The sequence below is a fragment of the Zeugodacus cucurbitae genome, chromosome 6 (assembly GCF_028554725.1).
Source record: "Zeugodacus cucurbitae isolate PBARC_wt_2022May chromosome 6, idZeuCucr1.2, whole genome shotgun sequence".
NCBI classification, from domain to species: Eukaryota; Metazoa; Arthropoda; class Insecta; order Diptera; family Tephritidae; genus Zeugodacus; species Zeugodacus cucurbitae.
In genome coordinates, this window is record NC_071671.1 from 41,545,626 (window position 1) to 41,570,011 (window position 24,386).

A 24,386-nucleotide genomic window follows, 5' to 3' on the forward strand; every position below is an offset into this window, starting at 1 on the left:
AGTTTACCTAAACAAGGTAGGAGGGATATAGGCCGATAACTATTGACTTCGCAGGGGGGCTTACCAGGTTTTAAAATGGGAATGACAGCGCTGGTTTTCCAAAGAAGAGGATAGTTGCCTGTCCGAAGGATGTTATTATAAAGATTAATTAGACGGGATAGCAGGAAGGGAGGGAGGTGTTTAATAATAGGGTAGGATATTTTATCAATCCCTGGGGTTTTGCCTTTAACTACAGTGAGTGCAGAGAGGAGTTCAAAAATGGATATATCAGAATCTAAAAACCTAGCTGAAGAAGACAAGTTCGAGGGAGGAAGGTAAGGGGAGGAGAGAATGGACAGTTTGCTGGAGTAAAATTCAGGAGAAAAACTGGAATCCGAGGAAACGTTGGAAAAGTGAAGCGCAAATTCTAAGGCTATATCTTGCGGATATAGTAGGTTGCCACGAGGAGAAGTGAGGAGAGAAATCGGAGAAAAGGAGGTTAAACCAGACAGTCTCCTTATGTCAGCCCAGATCTTTTTTTGGTTAGAAGAGGAATTGATTTCGCTAGTGAACTTTTGAAAACAGAGTACTTTAGCAGCTTTCGCCTTACGACGAAAAATCGCATTAGATTTTTTGTATTGCATCAAGTTAGCATTTGAGCGAGTGCGCTTAAATTGGTGCCAAGCAAATTGTTTTTGTTGTCTCAACGCACAAAGTTCACTATTCCACCAACGAGGTGCAGGTTTGAGTGATTTAGAGGAGGACTGAGGTATGGAATAATTGGCTGCAGAACGGATAATTTTTTGAATACGTGAGGACTCCTGATGGACATTGGACGAAATGGGGAAAAGACAGGAAAGAGATTTGCAGAAATGTTCAAACTTATCCCAATCAGCCAAGTCTGTTTTAAAGTGTACTCTAGTTTTAAACCGGGATGCATGATGGGGAGAGGAAATTTTAGAAAGAATGGGGAAGTGATCGCTACCATGTAGGTCATCAATCCGGAGCCATTCGGTTTTAGTGAGTAGGGATGAGGAACAAAGCGATAGGTCAATATGTGTAAAGGAAGAGTGAGTGGAAAAGTGGGTGGGGGAACCGTCATTAAGAACAATGCAGTTAGAACCAAGTATAAAATCTTCAATAATTCGACCTTTGGGATTAGCTGAGGGAGACCCCCAAAGGGGGCTCCAAGCGTTAAAATCACCGGCCAGTAAGAAAGGGGTAGTACAAGACGGGACGAGATGAAATATATCACTTAAAGTGAATGATTCATTAGGAGGGGAATAGGCACAAATAATGATGAGTTTGTTAGGAGAAAGAATTTCTATGGAGAGGGAGGAGATGTTTGAAGGAGTAGGGGGAGGGTGTTATGTGGTACTTTTCTGTTGATAAGAATGGCTATTCCCTGTTTGCTGGTGGTATTGTTGGGGAGGTTATAAAAATAACCTATATATGCCTTGGGGGTATGAGCTACAATATTGTTGGCAAGATGAGTTTCATTTAATAAAATTGCTGAGGGGTTGAATATTTTAATTAAAAGTTCGAGTTCGATGTAGTTATTTAAGTATCCGTTGATATTCCACTGAAGGATGGATAACATGGATAAAAAAAAAAAAATAATAATGTGAGGTAAGGGGATTTATTGTTCCATCAACGAGGGTGAAGGAGATGAAAGGGAGGAGGAAGTTGGATTGGTGTTATGAGCAAGAGGAGAGATGGCAAAAGATGCCAGGGGAGATAAGGTGTGTGAGGCGGGCGATGGGATGTGAGAAAGTGGAGAGAAAGATGGGGAGGGGGAAGAATTCAAGGGAGAGGGGTATTGAAGAGGGGAGTTCTTTGGAGTTTCTGGAAGTTCTATGTGATGCAATGAATTGATGGTGGAGGATGATACGTTGTTAGCCTTTGTTGTTGTTGCGTTATTATTAAGGTTAGAATTTTTTGATATTGAAGTATTATCTTTGTTATTAGGATTTTTTGAGTTGCATGGTGCATTTGTGTATAGTTTTAATCTTTAATATTTCTTTCGATTGAATAAATTTAGGGCAAGCATTAGAGGACGAGGGGTGTTCCCCGGCGCAGTTCGCGCAGTAAACTCTGGTGCAATCAGAAGGTGAAGGGTGGTTAGGAGGAAGGTTGCAAATGACACAGGAAGGAGTTTTTTGGCAGTGTTTAGCGGTGTGTCCTAATAACTGACAAGTTTTGCAGCGCATAGGATTAGGGTAGTACGGACGGACATCTAGGGTTCTCCAGGCTACATCAATTCTGTTAGGAAGTGTATATTTATTGAATGTTAATAATACGGCACCAGTAGGTACGCGAACGCCTTTAACCAATTTGTTAAACTTATGGACTGCAGAGACACCTTGTTCCTTGAGACCTTCGATTATTTCATCGTCGCTAAGTTGGCAAATAAAGGGGGCATAAATTGTGCCCTTGACTGAGTTAAGGGTGCTGTGAAGAGCGACTTCAACAGCGCCTGCACCGGGTAGATTCGTAGTGGAAAGGAATTTATCAGCAATTTTTTGATTTTTTACAAGGAGGAGTAGGCTGCCATCGCGAAGTGACGAAATGTTGTTAATATCTTTACTGATAGATTGAATACCTTTATAAATCGCAAAGCAGGAGATGGATGTAATAGGTTTACTGGCATCCCGCGACTTAATGACGAGGTATTTGGGGTCATCCTTCTTTGTTATCGGGAGTTCCGGAAATTGGTCCAACGTTGTTTGTTCAGGCTTTTTTCTTTTAGTCTTCTGGGCTGTGGATAATAGGGCAAACCTATTATCACCCAGATTGTTGGCCCCAGGGGGCATTGTGAAAACTATTACTTTTTATGTATGCAAAACTGTATGAATGTAGTACAAGTTAACAATAAGAAATAGTCACAACGAGAAATTAACAATAAAAGAAAAAGTTCTTTGTAAATAACTGTAAAGTGGCGTTATAGCACAGATACCGCTAGAATTGCAGATGCTCAACAACAGCACTAGCGAGAGAAAGAAAAAAGATGCGACCGTACGGTATGACAATACATCCAAGACTGTATATCTAAATTATATCGAAACATTTTTCTTCATTACCTCGTCAAAAGATGTGAAAAGATGGGAAATCGTATAACAACCACGACCGCCCCCATACAAAGATAATGCTCAACCGATTTCAACGAAATTTAGTATGTAATATAATTATATATATATATATATATATATATATATATTTGGCGTAGGAACCGCTTTAAGCGTATATAGCCGAATCCACTAGAGCGCGCCACTCACCTTCTCACTTTAGCTCGCCTTTAAACGGATGTCTGTTGGCTACCCAGAGGATACTTGGTCTAAACCCGGAGGTCGTGAGCTGCTTGAGTCATATGCAAAAAAATCGTTCCTGGCCATTCCCAAGTGAATGGCAATCAGAAACTTTCCTCACTTGCGTGAACTGCTACATATGAACCCCATCTCCCCAATTTCAACTCCATACTACATTATATTTTAACTTTCACAGAATCAAAAATCTTAATATTTGGTACAATATTATAAGAAAAATCAGGAGGGGTTAACCGATATTTCCGATTCGATTCGAAAATTTTTGGAAGAACGATGTCATTATAGTGCCATTCCATTTTATTTCGATGTGTTCACGGGTTTTGATTTATATATTGTAAAGCGAACGATTCAGGTGCAAACTAAAATTTTTGTATGCGGAAAGTAGGGGTGGTTGTGAACCGATTTCGTTCTTTTCCAAGTTGTCAATAAACCATTACATACTAAATTTCGTTGAAATCGGTTGAGCATTATCTTTGTATGGGGGCGGTCGTGTATAATATATATGGAGTTGAAAATTAGTGAAATCTAATGATTTTATTGAATTACTCATTAAAATAAGCCAACTTGAAAAATAAATTCTATACCAATCTGTCAGTAATTGGACATAATACTTCTGTAAACTATTGCACATGAATTTTCCTTAATATAAAGTCCACTCTTTGTAATGAGTGTTAATAAATTGCTCTTTTTGGAAATATTCCTTAATGAACATTCCATTGGACTAAATTGAGCTGTTCGAGCTACAAATCATGTCAAACAAACCTTTATCATTCAGCATTTTTACTGAAATTATATATTTAATTGCCATTTATGGGATTTTAAGCCGAAAAAGTGCGTAGGATTATTTGATGAAAATACAAGGTTGAATGCAAAAGTTTATATATACATATTTCTAAATACAAATGGATGTATGTATGCTATAGATATTGTTGTTGATTTTTTTACGTAACGTGCATGATGTAATAATAAAGGAAGTAATCCTATTAATAATTTATTTGGAACGATGTGAGTTAGATGGAAATTCATGAATACGAGCCAATGGTCCGCAAAGTTGCTTTGTAGCAACAAAGAAGAAGAAGACAAAAAAATGTAAATTGAGGCTAGCCACAACTGATAACTGCTGTTCATAAAGGAACGGTAAACATATGTATAAAATATCAACACATTGTTTTGTACACTCTTCCTTCTTCATTTTCTCTGTTTCTCAAAATTGCTAAATTGACTGTGACTAGCATTAAAATGGAGGAAAAGCAAAGAAAGTCGAAAATACATTTTTTAAGGAAGCAATTAAATAGTTACTGTTCGTTTGAAGAAAGCATTAAATATTATGTCAAATTACGAGGACAACCTCTACTATTACCACAAGCTAGACGAATGCTGGCTGCATCAGTTTGAGTCAAAACAATTTTCAGCTAAAAGAAAGTTGCATCCAGATAAGTATTAAAAGAACGACCATTTGCAATAAGGCAAAAAAAGTAGGTAATGGAAATGCTCTAATTGACAAAGAAGCAAAATCTAACCACACTGAACACCAATACCAGTATACAATGTATACATTAAAAAAAATTGTACATATGCTTATAAAGGAAAGTGCATACATACATATGTGCACTTAAAGTTTTTCAAATATTTGAATATTTTTTACCATTATAGGAAAAAATGCAATAACAATTTGTTGTACTTACATACATAGCTATCTATGAATCTATTTATGTACATATGAACATATATATGTACATATGAACATATATATAGTATGTATATTTGTTATTCAAATTTATTATTAAACAAGTAAGCAAAGGCTAAGTTCGGGTGCAACCGACCATTTTATACTCTCGCAATTTATTGAAGAAATTTTATTAAGATAACATACAAATTAACCCATAAATTCGACATAAAGTTTAATAGAATAACGAAAATCGTCATATATAGTATATGAGGGCTGAGGTAATTCCTGAATCGATTTCATTAATTTTCATCAGCAAGGTACACTATATCCAAGACTATACGCTTATTTAATTTTACTAAGATAGCTCACATATTAACCAATACATATATGCGGAATAAAGCTCACCGTATTTTTGAAAAACCTATAATTAGGTATATGGGAGCTATGAGAAGATATATGGAGATGTTATGACCCGATTTTAATAATTTTTGGAACAGAGACACACTATTAGAAGAAAACAATTTCCTCAGAATTACATTAAATTATCTAAGAGATTTACCCATATTTTCGGTTAAAATTTAACCTTAGGCGCTGTGTTCAACATGTTCGATATCTGGGGCCTTGAAAAGTTATGGTCCGTTTTCGACAATTTTTTCACAAGTGAAGCCAGAGATGATATGCACTATTTGTGTAAAGTTTTATTCCGCTATTTATGTATTACTAGAAACAATAGGTTATCTTGTGCATGCAAATATGTTTGTATTTGAAGCATGAGTGTCTCATATAAATGTATGTGTGTTGTATATAAATGTATGTATATATTTATGTCTTTGATATGTATGCCCGTTGAATATATTTGAACATATATGTTTAAGAGTAGTGGACTGTTATGGACTGCGTGTCTCTTTCATACTTCTATTCTTATTCTTTATATGTAGAATAATAAAAAACCAAATATATTGATGCACATGTTAAGTTTTGAACAAATAGTGTGTCTCTGTACCGGAAATTGTTAAAATCGGGTCATAACTTCTCCTTAGTCCCATACCTAATAATAGGTTTTTCAAAAATTCAGTGGGCTTTATTCCTTTATTGGATATAATGTACCTTGGTGGTGACCTCAGCCCTCATTTACTATATATGATGATTTTCATTATTCCAGTGAACTTCCTTTTCTTTAGAGTGTAGTACCAAGCAGTTTTCCTCTACACACAAAATCTTGGTTAAGATATTTCTACAATCAGAAGTACATACATATACTGATAATATCTATCAATCACTCGGTGAAGATGTACCATCAAATATCCTCTCATAAAATCTATCAATCAATTATGAACCTCACACTACAAGTGGTGTTTTTCTAAGAACTGCTGCCAAAGGCATAAGCTTCAATAAATTATCCCATAGAGATGTGGTTGGAATAAAAAGTTCGTTTCCGAAGTTGTATAACGAGGCTTCTTAATATTTACACATTCTGGCCACTTCAGTCCCGAGTGAACGACTGTTTTCTAAAGCCAGAGCACCTTTTCACGCAGAAGAAAATTTAAGGGGTTAGGGGTAGCCAGGATTTACAAAAAATCAATTTTCGTTAAGTGTAATATCTTAAAAATATTCTCTGAAAATTTGAAGTTGATCCGATAATAACTTTTCGAGTTATTCGACAAATAGCAAAGATCGCTCGTGCAATCCAACACCCTAGTGTGAAACTTTAAATGTGTTTATCTCAAAACTATGTTTTTTGAACTGTAGACAAGTGTAACACGATAACCGCTCAGTAGATTGTAATGAAATACATAATAAATACATAATAGAATACATAATAAACTCAGGCCTGAACCAAAAATTTTTTTTTTCAAAATCACACCCAGAATTATCTATTTATAAAACTATTTTTTTTTATCCGATCGGTTTTAGATGAATCTCCAAGGACTTATGATTGTCAACACAAAGACCTTTTTTTGGAACTGGGTCAACACAGACAGCTATAACTTTGGAAATTATAATTTTTTTTTTCAAATTTTCGGGACGCATTGTATAATATTGCCATATTATTACTTTTGTAAAATAACATGATTTAATAGCAAAAAAAAAATACTGAAAATTTTCATTTTTTCGTGGTTTTTCGCGGTTATGTTATTTATTAAATAAAATGTATCAACTTAAGACGTAGTAACTACTATATTTCATTTATGAATGCTTCTGCTTGTGCCCTCATTAGCTTTTTATTTCGATTCGATGCTTTTTTGAAGAAATATGAATACGTCGAACCATCGATGTTTTACTTTACGATTTTTGCATCCCTAGCAATTTCAGAGCTAAACTTTTTTTTATTTGTCATAAATTTGGAACAAAGCTGCTAATTAATTTTGCAGAAAGCAAAAATTTTATATTTACGTTTTCAACGAATTACATTTTAAATGTAAGTCATTTGTTTTCGCATTTAGCTCTCATCAGCTTTTGAAAATTCTGCGGAAATTATTTCCAGAAAAAAAAAACAAAACAATAAGCAAACTAAAATGTATTTTAATATACATATAACTAGTTTACAGCGCATGACATAAATGCACTTCGCACTTTGCTGAAATGCAATGATGTTTTTACATTTATATTCTGAATGAGCATCGCTGCCGGATTGTTTCAGTTTCAGGAATTCAAACAATAGTTGTTGCTGCGTTCCATTGTCGGATTAATAGCGGTAACCAAAGCATGTTGGATTAACAAGCCAGTAATGAGTAAGCAAATCGCTTAGTTTTCTACTTACACGTAATTTTACATTGTAATTTTATAACTGTACTCATTTAGTATACCTTGACGCTGTTGCTTGTGTGGGAGAGTTATGGTATTACTGCGATAAGCTGCAGTAAAAAGTTGAAGATAAGTCCTTTGCATGTTCGCGCACAATTTTTTTGCAATATGTACATGCAATAATAGGTAAACATAAATACATACATATGTACATACATAAAAATAAGTATAAATCTGCTTGTTTTTTATTGAAGTCTATAAATTGTCGTTAAAGCAACGGGTATTTGTAATGTCTGTGATGGAGTATGCGAACATGCAGGGTGATTCATATAATGAAAAAATAAATTAATAACAAGAAAATTATTAACCCTTTCATGACCAATGTTGCCTATAAACAACTTACCGACTGCTAATTCTCGTTATTTATGTCTAATATTCATTAATTTTGGTTTTAGTTTTTCGATTATTTGTCCCTAATCTTCAGAGGTGCGAAAGAGGGGAGTGGCAAAATTATATCATGAATTTGGTCCTTCAGATATGTATAGAAGGACATCAAACAACAGTATCAAAAATCTTAATAAAAAACCAGTAATCCAAAAAGGAGTTTTATTTTGAGCAAAAAAAAATATAAATCATTTATAATGATTATTTATGATTTTTATGTTTTTTACTAAAAAATAATAATTATTTATGGGTTTTTACAAATTACAATTACTCAAAATTAATCATTAACGGTGAAGAAAATCGTAAAAATTTGAATTTCAAAAATCATGGTGGAAATGGATAGGTTGCACAAAAATGATTACAATGACGTTATCCTTTTGTTTGTGTGACGATTCTAAGTGATTTCCTTAAAAATCGGAACGATAATCATTATTTACGGTATATTGTAAAATAAACTAATCAGATGGACTTCGGAATTGTGTTATACATCACATGTTTTTTTCATAAAATCTTGTTGAGATGACCAAAACAGTTTATTACTGTGCGTTATTGGATCGATAAGAAGTCGAGATATAAGTTATTTCTAAGTTAAAACTCTAGTAGAATAGAAGTATTTTTTCAAATTTAGAAATAACTGTATGAAATAGATAATATCCGTTATTTAAGCGTTATGGATCGATATCTTTCATTTTAAGTACAATATTAAACAAATGTCTACCTGTTTGGCACCGTATTTGCGAAAAAACATTAGTTAACGTATTGGCGCAAAATTGAGGGTGCAGCAGATTAACGACCACATTTTTAGCGATAAATAAATAAATAAATTCACTACAACAGGTTGTGAGAGTATAATTCCATAATTGCGGTATATTTTTGGATTAATTAGCAACCTAAAAATGCATATTGTATATATATCTGTTAAATGATTTAGTTATTATACTGTTAGTTCCAAATTGTCAACTCTTTGCTTTTGATTTCATCTCACAAATATCTTGTTTAAAATATGTCATTAATAACCTCAATCTTTAACGATTTTTTGCAAAACCTCGCTTTTTGACGATAAAACAGCCCAATTCCCAACGAGAAATAGTATATATAGAAATAGAATAGAAATGCAAATGCAATTACAACAACACTATATAGATCACTCTATACATGTAAACATAAAAATTTATAAAAAGCCCATCACTCATTAAACTGCCTAGCGAGTGGCTGTTTGACAATGTGTAGCGGACGACATGCATATATGCAAATTGTAGGGAATTATAAATCTTTTACAAAAGCAGTATCTAATGTGAACAGAGTAGCTGTAGGATTCTAGCAGTATATAAGCATTTTAAAAGTAGTAAAGTTTGTTTGAACATCAGTTAAATTACTACACAATGTTATCACCATCATAATTATAGCAAAACATACATACATATGTAAATACGTTTACATATATGCACATATGTATGAAAACATTACAATGCGCTTTGATTGAATATTTATTACAATGTAGTGCGCTCTTTATAAACGTAATCTCTCTTTGTTGTCCCCAACATCAGATCGATAAGCGTAATTTATGTTTGGACTTAAGGTATTGTCAATAGACTTACTATGTATGTATGCACTGGAGCAATTTCAAGGACACACCTGTTGATGCGTTGTACTCGTTTTAGTGTCTTCTTTGTGTCACATGCCATTCTTTCAATTACGATTACACCAATGCAGCACGAGTGTGATTCACTCGTGTATTTTTTATATCCGGGCAAAGTTGATGCATAGTTTGTGTCCTTTTTTAGCAAATGATATCATTGATGATAGTTACATAGTAACAATTGTACATGTATATGTTCATATATCAATGTAATTGATATAATTTTCGGAACAAAATTGATTCACCCCCTATTATTAGTAGGAAGAGTAAAGCAAGTGATAAATAAGTCAAAATATTTAGATGTTTAGCTACAAATCACAAAATTCGGTTAAAGTATTTAATTTTCCCGTGTTATTTGACATTAAGGGATGGAGATGAATTAAATGATGTTGATATGAAAACATACCGGCATTGCAATCTCAAAGCGGACTGGTCTACATGAACTGAATGTTTAGTCTGACCTTTGTTGACTGACTTTTGTTCAGTCGGAGAAATATATAATTTACGTTTTTCATTGTTTCTGTACTCTGGAATTTATACTTCATTTTTATTGTTATGAAAAAAATGTCAATGTATAATAAATTAAAAGCAGAAATTATAGACGTAACTACATAAATTAAGCTCACTTTTTAAGGCCATTATATGTATGTATAATTCTCATAAAAGCAATCCAAGTAGAGATACGATCTGTGACGGAATATCTGTGGTTATTCTTATCACTATACACGAGCGCAGTGAAATGATTTGATTTAAGCCTGCTACAAATGTTTTAACTTTAAAAACTCTTAAACTTACTTAATTTAATATCAATACCATAAACTTCCTTTAAATTATCAGTTCTTTACTAAAAAAAATTAAAACAATAAGGAAGGGCTAAGTTCGGATGTAACCGAACATTTTGTACTCTCGCAATTTATTGATGGCTTTTATTAACATAACACACAAATTTTCCCATAAAATCGGCATAAAGTTTATTAGAATAACGAAAATCGTCATATATAGTATATGAGGGCTGAGGTAATTTCTGAACCGAGTTAATTTATTTTCATCAGCAAGGTGCACTATATCCAAATCTATACGCTCACTTAATTTTGCTAAGATATCTCTCATATTAACTAATACATATATGCGGAATAAAGCCCACCGCATTTTTGAAAAAAACTATAATTAGGTATATGGGAGCAAAGAGATGTTATGATCCGTCATCTTAAATCATCTAAGAGATTTACCCATATTTTCGGTTAAAACTTACCCTTAGGCGCTGAGTTCAACATGTTCGATATCTGGCGTCTTGAAAAGTTATAGTCCGTTTTTTTTTCATAAATGAATCCAGAAATGAGATGCAGTTTTTGTGTAAAGTTTTATTCCATTATCTTCATTGGTTCCTTATGTATACATTATAAATTGAAGGAATCAGATGGAATTCAAAATTGAGTTATAGGAAAGAAGTTTTTTATCCGTGTTATCAGAGTGTCAAGAAAATATTATATACCTAATTTCATTGAAATCTGTCGAGTAGTTCCTGAGATATGGTTTTTGACCCATAAGTGGGTGATGCACGCCCATTTTCAATTTTGTAGAAAAATCTGTGTGCAGCTTTCATCTGCCATTTCTTCTGTAAAATTTAGTGTTTCTGACGTTTTTCGTTAGTGAGTTAACTCACTTTTAGTAATTTTCGCGTGGTTATTTTGCGATTTCAACTATTTCCATGGTGTGTGGTGGGGTATGTAAGAGTATCGACTGCAGAAAGTTTGGTTTATATAGCTTTATTGGTGTGCGAGATTTATACAAATAACCGATTTGGGGGCGGGCCACGCCCACTTCCCCCGAAAAATTAAATCCAAAAATGCCCCTTTCTAGTGCAATTTTTATTCCAAATTTTACTTTTATAACTTTATTTATGGCTTAGTTATGACACTTTATGTGTTTTTGATTTTCGCCATTTTGTGGGCGTGGCAATGGTCCGATTTGCAACCCTCTCACGGTCCCAAGGAACATATGTTCCAAGTTTCATTAAGACATCTTAATTTTTACTCAAGTTATCGCTTGCGCGGGCAGACGGACGGACAGACATCCGGATTTCAACTCCACTCGTCATCCTGATCATTTATATATATATAACCCCATATCTAACCCTTTTATATCTTGGTGACACAAACAACCGTTATGTAAACAAAACTATAATACTACTACTATAATACTAATACAACTTTGTTACGAGAGTATAAAAAACAGGCAACCTTAGCAATAGCAATTTTTTCTAACTCTATTTCTTCTTATCTTGTACTATTTCATTTATTTTATTTAATCAAAATCAATAAATTTCAAAATAAGTGGCAACTCTTCTCAAACAAAAATCGACTATAAACTTCTTAAACATCTTTCTGTTGATGCCCATAATGTACGGTTTGTTTTACTTAGAATTTTTACCTCGATATACATACAAAGAGAATTTATTTTAGCAATTGAATTGTCAGTCTCATCATCTGCTGAAAAAATATATCGTACCAAAATAAATAAATTCTTATTTCTGAACAGGTGGCAACATTGTAACTGCTTTAACTGAATTTTTTTTTTTAATTGCAACTAAAACACTTCTCGGTGATAACCTTCAGCTCACTATATATTTCCATATGTACATCATTAACACTAGCGACTCCAACGCGTAACGACTTGTGGTAGGTCGCTTATCCACCGTACCTTATGCTGAATTGCAATTTATTAAGAACGAATTGTCATTTAACACCATCTACAATATATTTTTCGAAAAAAAACACTTTTTGTGCCGGGAAATTACACATTCTTCTGATTTTCAATTTGATGGAATATTCACGTCAATCAAGTGCTTAAATTCATATTGTTCCGGAAGTAAATCACATATGCATGTATATTATACATAAATATTATATATATATATACATACCTGTGTATTTTGCCAATAATAAACATGAACAAATACACACGCTTAATTGTAAGTGTGTGTGTGCACTGGTACAAGCCTTCCTAAATGTTTGTAGAGATACATAAATGTGCGTTAAAACGTTATTTTCCATTAAATAACCATAAATATTTATTGGCGTCGTTTTTTCCAAGCAAAGCCCACATACATCGGTGATAAGTATCAGCTTTATACGTGAATATTGAGGTGGGCACATATATAGTATGTGTGTTATAAACTCTTATTTATTATAGCCTCCAATTCAATCTCACATATGAATGTATTTATCTAGTGTAGAGGTGTGTGTCAGTGTAAGTGGTAGTCAGTCACTTAAATCAATGTTCAATTTCTTTGCATCAAATGTCAACAAGGATGCAAGGAAGCACTTTGTTGTTGTAAATTTTTGCTGCCTTTACAAGTTTGATGGATAGTAAGCGAAAACGGGACGCTGAGGTTTGTTGTGATAATGAACAAATTGTCTGAAAAATTCTAGGCAATAAATTGAAATCTTGAAAAAAAATGTCGCCAATTAGCCAAATGTGTGCATTCTTCGGCTTCAGCAATGCTTTTAATAATTTCACTACTGTATTCGATCATCCAATGAATAAGTGAAGTAGTAGTAGGTTTCGACAAATTTTCAAATTTCAAAAATAAATATAAATGAAAACGCGAAATTTCAAAGTGGTTGAAGACATTTTTTTTTTCATTTGGCTCATTGACAAACTAATTTTTCATGGAAAATAAAAAAAAAATATTAATTGTCAGTTAATACGTATTAATTCATATTATTTATTACTGAATGTTTGAAAACCAGCTGTTTTAACATACCATTATGTCGCTAAATGAAATTTAAATAGGTACTTTTTATACTCTCGCAACCTGTTGCACAGAGTATCATAGTTTTGTTCACATAACGGTTGTTTGTGTCACCAAGAAATATAAGAGTTAGATATGGGGTTATATATACATAAATGATCAGGATGACGAGTTGATTTGAAATCCGGATGTCTGTCCGTCCGTCTGTCCGTCTGTCCGTCTGTCCGTGCAAGCGATAACTTGAGTAAAAATTAAGATATCTTAATGAAACTTGGAACACATGTTCCTTGGCAGCCTGAGGAGGTTGCTTTCGAAAATGGTCCACTGCCACGCCCACAAAATGGAGGAAACCGAAAACCTATACAGTGTCATAACTAAGCCATAAATAAAGTTATGAAAATGAAATTTGGAACATAGGATCCCATTAGGGAGGGGCACATTTGGATGTAATTTTTTTGGAAAAGTGGGCGTGACCCCGCCCTCAAATAAGTTTTTTTGTATATAACTCGCAAACCAATAAAGCTATATAAGCCAAACTTTCTGCAGTCGTTTCATTTAGCCATTTCCTTATACAGTCCAAAAATGAAAGAAATCGGATAATAACCACGCCCACCTCCCATACAAAAGTTAGATTGAAAATTACGAAAAGTGGGTTAACTCCCTAACGAAAAACGCCAGAAACACCAAATTTTACATAAGAAAAGGCAGAAGAAAGCTGCACTGAGATTTTTTTACAAAATGGAAAATGGGCGTGGCGTCGCCCAATTATGGGTCAAAAACCATATCTCAAGAACTATTCGACCGATTTCAATGAAATTCGGTATATAACACTTTCTTGACACCCTGATGACACGGGTGGAATATGGTCGAAATCGGTTCACAACTACGTCTACTTCCCATATAACCCAATTTTGAATTCCATCTGATTCGTTCACTTTATAATGTATTCATAAGGAACCAATGAAGCTAGCGGAATAAAACTTTACACAAATACTGTATTTGAGCTGTGACATCGCTTGTGGAAAAATTGTCAAAATCGGACCATGACTTTTCAAGGCCCCTGATATCAAACATGAAGAACTCAGTGACTAAGGTTAATTTTTCACCGAAAATATAGGTAAATCCTTCAGATATTTTAATGTAATTCATTCCCTCTGAATTTTTTTCTTATAACAGTTTCTCTCTGTACCTGAAATGGTAAAAATTGGGTCATAACTTCCCCCAGATCCTATATACCTAATTATAAGTAATATTAAATTAAGTGATCGTATAGTCTTCGATACATTGTATCTTGGTGGTGAAAACGAGTGAAATCGGTTTAGGAATTACCTCAGTCCCCATATACTATTTATGATGATTTTCGTTATTCTATTGAACTTTATGCCGAATATATGGGTCGAATTGTGTTGTCTTTATAAAATTACATCAATAAATTGCGAGAGTATAAAATGTTCGGTTACACCCGAACTTAGCCCTTCCTTACTTGTTATATTACATATTCGGTATATAATAATTTTTAATCGTAAAAAATATTTGGTGTTTTAATTTAAATACCCAAAAATTAATATTTTGTCTGATCTGGCAACAATGCACAATGTTATAACAAATTCAAATTTTGAGGCGCTCTCACACTGGAATAAGTTGGACATCCATTTGTTCCTGGTTTCAATTGAGAGAGAAAAATAGAAGTAAAGTGAAGTTGGCTGTGTTTCCGTATATTTTTTAGGGCTTCATTTTTGAATGCGACATTTGAAGGCACCACCCACCACCACCTCCAAAAATTTTACTTGAATTACTAAACGAGTTAGATATAGGGTTATATATACCAAAGTGATCAGGGTGAAGAGTGGAATTCAAATCCGAATGTCTGTCTGTCCGTCCGTCCGTCTGTGCAAGCTGTAACTTGAGTAAAAATTAAGATATCTTGATGAAACTTGGCACACCTATTTCTTGGCACCATAGGAAGGTTGCTTTCGAAAATGAGCAAAATCGCACCACTGCCACGCCCACAAAATGGCGAAAACCGAAAACACATAAAGTGCCATAACTAAGCCATAAATGAAGCTATGGAAATAAAATTTGGTATGAAGGATCGCACTATGAAGGGGCATATTTGGAAGTATTCTTTTTGGGGAAGTGAGCGTGGTCCCGCTCCCTACTAAGCTTTTTGTACATATCTCGCAAACTGCTAAAGGTATATTAAGGAAACTTTCTAGAGTCGTTTCTTTTAGATACCACCTTATACAGTCCAAAAATGGAGGAAATCGGATTGTAACCACGCTCACCTCCCATACAAAGGTTAGGTTGAAAACTACTAAAAGTGGGTTAACTCACTAACGAAAAACGTCAGAAACTCTAAATCTCACTTAAGGAATGGCAGATGGAAGCTACACTCAGATTTTTTTACAAAATGTAAAATGGGCGTGGCGTCGCCCACTTATGGGTCAAAAACCATATCTCAGGAACTACTCGACCGATTTCAATGAAACTTGGTTTGTAATAGTTACCTTACATCCCAATGATATGTTGTGAAAATAGGCCAAATCGCTTCACAACCACGCCTACTTCCTATATACCAGAACTTTGAAAACAATCTGAATCGTTTACTTTACAATATATAAAGTAAGCACTAGTGAAGATATCGGTGCAGAGATTTGCACAAATACTATGTTTATAGTGTGGCAGCTCCATTCTAAAAATCGCCGATATCGGACCATAGGTTTTTAAGGCCCCATATATCGAACACGAGGGCCTCGGTGCTTCTAACCTGATATTATGGTTTCCAACTATATATGACGAATATGTGGGTCAAATTGTGTATTATTAATATAAATAAAGTTAAATAAATAAATTGCGAGAGTATAAAATGTTCGGTTACACCCGAACTTAGCCCTTCCTTACTTGTTAGGATCTAGTATTGTATCAGTTTTCGACCAACGTCAAAAGTGTTTTTCCCGCACGATAATTGACAAACTTCCAAAAATATTCCTGCCTAGAAAAAAAATCTTATATGTACAGTATTAACTAATCGTAAAAAATCACGCTGGCTTAATTGCTTCTTGCATTAAAATTCATACTAGAGAGCTGAGATGTTGTGTTGTAACTTTTTGCTCATCAAAAACTTGCCAAATGAAACTTTATAGAACAGTCGAGCAATTCTAGGAGTTGCAATTATTTATATTTTTGTTTTTTTTTTTTCAAAAGACGAATGATGAATGCGCGAAATGGTTTAACAGGAAATGCACTGTAAGAGCAAATAGTATATAGCTTCAAACTAGATATTTTAGTTTTTGTATTCTCGGAAAATATCTAAAATATTGCACATAGGGTTGCTGGTCCATGCTGTTACAAATAAACGACAAACGATATAGTTTAACTATTTTTAAAGCATTCTGAATGAAGTGACGAACTTATTTCGCCATATTTAGATATGCCAAACACCAAACCAATAACCACTTGACTTCATCACTTCATCACTTGACACAATTCTCTCCTTCTTTCATAGTTCAAGGAGTGCTTCCGAATTGTATAAAATTGAAATTTAATTCGGTATCAATTAGAAGGAAGTCAATTCCTACCCAAAATGTGTATTGACCGTATTTATTTGAGCTGTATTACCTTTAATCCGATTAATTTTTATTTTAAAATATCTGCTTGTTCAGCTCACTGCTTTTATGCTTATAAGTTTCGCGAACTGCTCTAGATTAAAGGGTAAGTGAAGTCAACAGTAATCAAATAGCACAGAAAATGAACAAGAAATAAAAATGACAAGGTGATTGCCAATAAAGGCCCATCACAAAGAGTGCTCCATGTCGGTTGCGCTAACGCTTTGACATGACGTGTTGGACGTGTGGAACTACGATGGAGCAATTAAAGCATTGCCGTGCGGAAACAACGTGCCATGAAACTGGGTGTATCGCATAAAAACTAATGAGAACTACTTAAACTGCGTTAGGTCACTTACCAAAAAACACCAGTGGCACTAAGTTTTTTTTAACAAATTAAGTACAGAAGGGCTACACTTATATAGGTATAAAAAATTTAAAATCAGTCGCACTATAATTGGTCTAAATTCATACCTCAGGAAGTATTCGATCGGTACTAATTATGCCTTATACCACAATTTTAAAGTCCACTTGATTCTTTCAAATTACAATATATAAATTAAGAACAAGTGAAAATAACGGAAACAACTTTGCACAATTACTGCATTTATAGTGTGATATCGCCCGTCTAATAATCTCCGAAATCGGACTATAATTTTCAAGCCATCGAACAAGAGAGCTTGTGGCTAATTTTTCATTCGAATATATAGATAAATCTCTCAGATATTTAATTCATATACATATGTAATTCAGATGAAATATTTTTCTTCTAATAGTGTATCTCTGTAGCCTGGAGACAAAAAACTTGAAAATGATCCAGGAACTACCCCATCTTTCATAGACAATATATAATAATTTTCGTTATTCCACAGGACTTTATGCCGAATATAAGGGTCAAATTGTATGTTATCTCAATAAAATTAAATAAATAAGTTGCGATAGTATAAAATATTCGGTTACATCTGAACTTAGCCAAGCCCTTCACCTCGGTAAAAATAATATTTTCTGCTTATTCAACTTCAACCTAATAGATACAGGCGCACATTAGGCGGTGGATTATCGATTGATTTCTTTTTAATATTTGCAATATTTATATATAAAAATATTATATAAAAATATCTATTCCATGATTAATGTTAGACACAAATTTACTAATTAAATATTTTCTCCTATTATCACTTATGCAACAGAATCGGATACCAGCGGCCGGTTAACTGTGGTTTTGTCGGCGCTCTCTATGCTTGGTGGATGCTGAAATGCGTACTTTTGGCATGCGCTTGCTCCGACCTTACGTCACAAAATTCGCATTAATGACTGAATCACAAATTAATTAAACGCGTAATCTAATTGAATTATGAGGCATTTTTTCGGTGTAAAAACACTTTACGTACATTTGTCATATTCTTCGTCATGTTGTTCGCACTCACGTGATAATACATACATTAGATATTGAAGGACAATATTGAATTAGAACATGAAATTGAGCGTGGAGCACGGAAACAACCGATTTAATGGAAATCAAGTTTAATGAAGAGGCAGATGCATAATCAAGTGTGTACGAGTAGAAAACAGCAGTTTTTATTTGTGTTACGTTGTTAGAAAGGCCACTGGCCGACCATGTTAAAGCTAATTTGTTAGTCACTCTTAGTCAGCTTAAGAATACATATACAGTAAAACCTGTCTAATCTGAACACCTGCGGTTCAGCATTTTTTGTCCAATTTATGCAAGTGTCCGGGTTATAAAGAAATTATTTTTTTCTAATTTTATTGACTTTATTTAAAAAACTGGGTAAAAAACGTACATTGAATTCAATAAATATTAATACTTTTTTGGACACAACTAACCCCTTAATGTTAAATCTATTATTTACAGCATTTCAATAATTGAAGACGTAGGGCTCTTAAAATTATTCCATTAACCTGAAAACCGATTATTCGAATATCCGGTTTGTAACCGTTCGTACGAATATTAACCGGTTAGCACTATTCGGTTAATCGCAATGTTCCTACTATTCGAATAGTCGTTCTACTGCGGTTATTCGAATAGTTATACTGTCACTATAAATTAAAATTGTTTGCAGTCTAAAATCCTTTGATTTTCCAGATATATGTCCGTATTTTCCAGATATATACAATGTGCGATATAACGGGTGATTTTTTTGAGGTTAGGATTTTCATGCATTAGTATTTGACAGATCACGTGGGATTTCAGACATGGTGTCAAAGAGAAAGATGCTCAGTATGCTTTGACATTTCATCATGAATAGACTTACTAACGAGCAACGCTTGCAAATCATTGAATTTTATTACCAAAATCAGTGTTCGGTTCGAAATGTGAAATCCGCTTTTTTATCGACAAATTTTGTTCAGCGATGAGGCTCATTTCTGGTTGAATGGCTACGTAAATAAGCAAAATTGCCGCATTTGGGGTGAAGAGCAACCAGAAGCCGTTCAAGAACTGCCCATGCATCCCGAAAAATGCACTGTTTGGTGTGGTTTGTACGCTGGTGGAATCATTGGACCGTATTTTTTCAAAGATGCTGTTGGACGCAACGTTACGGTGAATGGCGATCGCTATCGTTCGATGCTAACAAACTTTTTGTTGCCAAAAATGGAAGAACTGAACTTGGTTGACATGTGGTTTCAACAAGATGGCGCTACATGCCACACAGCTCGCGATTCTATGGCCATTTTGAGGGAAAACTTCGGAGAACAATTCATCTCAAGAAATGGACCCGTAAGTTGGCCACCAAGATCATGCGATTTAACGCCTTTAGACTATTTTTTGTGGGGCTACGTCAAGTCTAAAGTCTACAGAAATAAGCCAGCAACTATTCCAGCTTTGGAAGACAACATTTCCGAAGAAATTCGGGCTATTCCGGCCGAAATGCTCGAAAAAGTTGCCCAAAATTGGACTTTCCGAATGGACCACCTAAGACGCAGCCGCGGTCAACATTTAAATGAAATTATCTTCAAAAAGTAAATGTCATGAACCAATCTAACGTTTCAAATAAAGAACCGATGAGATTTTGAATTTTATGCGTTTTTTTTTTAAAAAAAGTTATCAAGCTCTTAAAAAATCACCCTTTAAATCGGTTGAGAAGTGTTCGGGCAGAAGGGCACGAAGTCGAAGTTTTGCCCCAAAATGCCCCAAAGCCCCACCCACCGACCGCCCACACTGCCACGAGCGTGTCCCAAAAAAACCGGTTCCAAAAAGTAGCCGGTTACTGCAGTACTAGGCATATACCGCAAAAAACCGAAAAAATTCGGCAGCAAGTGGGTAGGGGTATAGAATAGCGAACTCAAGAAACATACCACGCGGTGTTGTATCAGTCATATTTTAATTTTGCATGTGAAACAACAACAGTGTTGGAATGACAGTCATACAAAATAGCGAGTTTTTTTGTTAGTTTTAATGTTTCACTTTTTTCAATAAAAATAAGAAAGTTAATGAACTTGCACTATTCGAATAGTCGACAATGAACGGTTAACCGAATAGTCGAAAATGAGCGGTTAATCGAATAGTCGATGACTGACGACTATCCTAATAGTGCAAACCGAATATTATTATTCGAATAATGCCTTATTCGGTTAGTCGATTAGTCGAATACCAAGAGCTCTAGTATGTATATAGATTATTTTTAAAATATCATAATCGACTTGACTTTGATGACTGAATTACAACACTATTGCATTTTTTATACTCTCGCAACAAGAGTTTCTAAGAGAGTATTATAGTTTTGGTCACATAACGGTTGTTTGTGTCACCAAGAAATAAAAGAGTTAGATTTGGGGTTACATATATACTTATATAAATGATCAGGATGACGAGTGGAGTTGAAATCCCGATGGCTGTCTGTCCGTGAAAGATAACTTGAGTAAAAATTAAGATATCTTAATGAAACTTGGAACACATGTTCCTTGGCACCCTGAGAAGGTTGGTATTGAAAATGGGCGAAATCGGACTATTGCCACGCCCACAAAATGGCTATAACCGAAAACTTATAAAGTGCCATAACTAAGTCATAAGTAAAGTAAAATTTGGTACAAAAGTTTACACAAAGAGGGGGCATATTTGGATGTAATTTGTATGAGGAAGTGGGCGTGGCCACGCCACCTACTAAGGTTTTTAGACATATCTCGTAAACTGCTAAAGCTATATCAACCAAACTTTCTTTTTTTTCTTTTCTTTTAGGCTCTTCCTTATACAGTCGAAAAATAGAGGAAATAACCTCCGTGGATTATAACCACGCCCACCTCCTATACAAAGGTTATGTTTAAAACTACTAAAAACGCTTTAATTCACTAAAAGCACAAAAAACCTTAAATTTCATTACAAAGTAGTTACAGAAGGGCTGCACTCAAATTGGTATACAAAGAGCTTTGAAGTCGGTCTGAATCGTTTACTTTACAATATATAAGTTAAGCGCTACTGGAGATATAGCAACAGAACTTTGCACAAATACTGCATTTATAGTGTGAGAACGCCTTTCTAAAACTCGTCGAAATCAGATAATAAGATTTCAAGGCCCCATTTAGCCACATGATGACCCTAGTGCTTCTAATAATTTTTTACCCAAAATATAGGTAAGTCTCTCAAATGGCATATTTTTCTTCCAATAATATGTCTCCGTACTAAAAATGTGTGAAAAGGAGTCACTTCTTCTAGCTCCCATATACCTATAATTAGGGTTTCCAACTTTCAATGGACTTTATACCATATACATATATGACGAATATGTGGGTCAAATTGTGTGTAATATTAATAAAATTAAATAAATTGCGAGAGAATAAATTTTCGGTTACACCCGAACTTAGCCCTTCCTTACTTGTTTCATTTTTATTTTTCAAAATATGGGTGTTTGCCTCTTAAGATAAGAACGTCAAGGAGAAAGTGTACCAAACTTCAATGAGGTAAGTTATCACAAGTTATCATTTGCACGAGCAGACAGATGGACAGACAGACACCTGGAATTAATTTGAGTCGCTATGCTGATCATTCTGATATAGATATATATATAATCTTTTTTATATTTCAATTAGCTAAAAAGTTACACTCAACCTTAAGTGAACATTAAAAATTTAACAGTAAGTAATCATCACTTCCTAAAAAAATGTTTTAGAAAATAATTTTATTTGTTTTTATTATTACGTGGTATTATTGAATTATTGTGTATATTGGTTTTTAAATTTGCGGTCTAAATTGCCAATGTAAACTATAAACTTCACTGGAAGAAACACACTGACAAACATTTTTTTAAATTAATTTTTTTTGCTCTTAGTCATTTTATTTATTTTATTTTATTTTATTTCGCATATAATTGTTAAACACACAACATTTTTAACAACACATTTTTGAAACATCGTCACCAAAACACGATTACTTGCAATTTTCACTTTATTTTATTTCAATGCATACCTTTTGAACTAAGTTGTCGCGAAACTGATTGTCGCTATTCGTACAGCACTGAATTTGTTTTGAATTGACGTTTTTTTTTTAATTTGCTTGAATTTATTTCACAAAAATCTTATGCACACATTGGATTTATCAGCAATTTTTTACATTTTATTTTCAATTTGCATATTATTTGTGTAAATTTTTTTGCTATTTCCTTTACCACAACCAGCAATACTAAATTTATTTATAATATTCGTATGGCGCGCAACAACTTCTGCACATAAAATGCCGTTGTAAAAGAACTCAATCGCGACCAACCAACAAACACGCACACATTTCTTCTACAAGTCCAGCGTCGCTGGGGTTACAGCACTCGCAATTGATTTCAAATTCATTCGCCTTCATATGCATATATACAGACATACACATGCGATTTGCATTAATTTCTCAAACAGTAAACAACAACGCAACGGCAGGCAGCAACGGTTTAAATGTGTGATATTTAAAGGAAATCACTCATAGAAATATACAGACATATGCAAATATTTATTTCAACTTACTAGTAATCGTTCAAGCGCATTCGAAAATGATCCTTCACTGAACTATTTACTTGGCTTCTACTTTTTGTATTTTTTTCTTTAATTTAAACATTTAATAAGCACCTTGAATTAGCGAAGAGCTGCCATTAATTTAAATTTACAAACACACCAACACCTCAGCACTGTTGCTACTTAGCAATAAACATTTGAGAGCTACTGGCTTCTGGCGCAAAAGCAATTATTTATTTATTCACAACTTTAAGCAAATTTAATTAATTTTAATTTTAAAACTTTAATTTGAGTTTAAACTGTTAAAAACCGTTGGTGTATTTAGGCGCTTGCTCTTGAATTTGCTCACAACTGTTGCGCTTAACGGTCGAGCACGATGTGTTTTGGCACTGCCTGTGTGCTGGCGTTTTTATCAATTTCGATGGCAGTCGGCGAAGAACTGAAGTCCCAAGGGTGTGTGTGTGTTAGCAAGGAAACAAATGGTTGGTGGTGCGTTTGCGTGGTATACAGTGCTACCAGACGGCAAAAATTTAAAAGAATAAAAATACAATATTACAAAATTGCACTTATTTTCATAACTTCTTAAGCTTTTAGTTAAACAAACACTTTCTCTACTACCAACAATTTAATCTAAAAAAAATACAAATTTTAAAACCTCGTAGTAGAATAAGCAACTTTAAATAAGCTTTGCGTTTCTGTTTAAATTAGCTATGAATGTTGAAAATTTATTTTCTATTAATTTAATATTATATTTACATCATATACACACATATACATACTACATATACACATATGATATCACACTAATAAAACAATGTGCTCCACTGTGGCAACACTGCTGGCGCTCATCACATATTTCCGTTGGTGAGCATGCCGGCCGGCATTGTGCGCTCAAAAGCTTTGTGCTAGTGATAAGAAAGCTCTGCGGCTTACAAACATTTTGTGTGAATGAAATACTCGCACCTCGACAGCATAAACATGAGTTTTCAGTTGAAACTGGATACTTGTAAGGATTAGCTCAAGCAAGCAACACGTGACTTCAAGAAGTATGCCAAAAAATAAATACTAACGTATTCACATACATCTGTACAGTTTGTTTACGATTTAGTTGAGCGCATTAAGCTTAATTTGTCGAAATGAAAATTGTTAGAAATTTCAGGTTGACTACCAAAAGAGCGATTAGACCATTGAAATGTGAGATTTTAGTATGAGTTATGTGCCTTGGTTGCTTCAATTTAAAATTAGAGTTCATTCAATAACAGTAATTTTACGTATTTGAAAT

General features: G+C 34.0%; 2 protein-coding genes across 4 annotated transcripts in view; one reads left to right on the forward strand and one right to left on the reverse strand.

Annotated features, from left to right (window-relative positions):
* LOC105215239 (tyrosine-protein kinase receptor torso) overlaps positions 1–23,531 on the reverse strand; it is a 128,687-nt gene extending 105,156 nt beyond the window's left edge. For 2 of the 3 annotated variants that reach the window (XR_008472048.1, XM_011189046.3), the window contains exon 1: positions 23,117–23,531. The gene's annotated coding sequence lies outside the window, so the exon portion shown is untranslated. Of the gene's footprint in view, positions 1–12,722; positions 13,411–23,116 lie in introns of those variants that run through there. The other variant, XM_054235040.1, reaches the window with a different exon arrangement.
* LOC105215231 (putative ATP synthase subunit f, mitochondrial) overlaps positions 1–24,386 on the forward strand; it is a 61,531-nt gene that overhangs the window by 28,042 nt on the left and 9,103 nt on the right. The window lies entirely within an intron of this gene.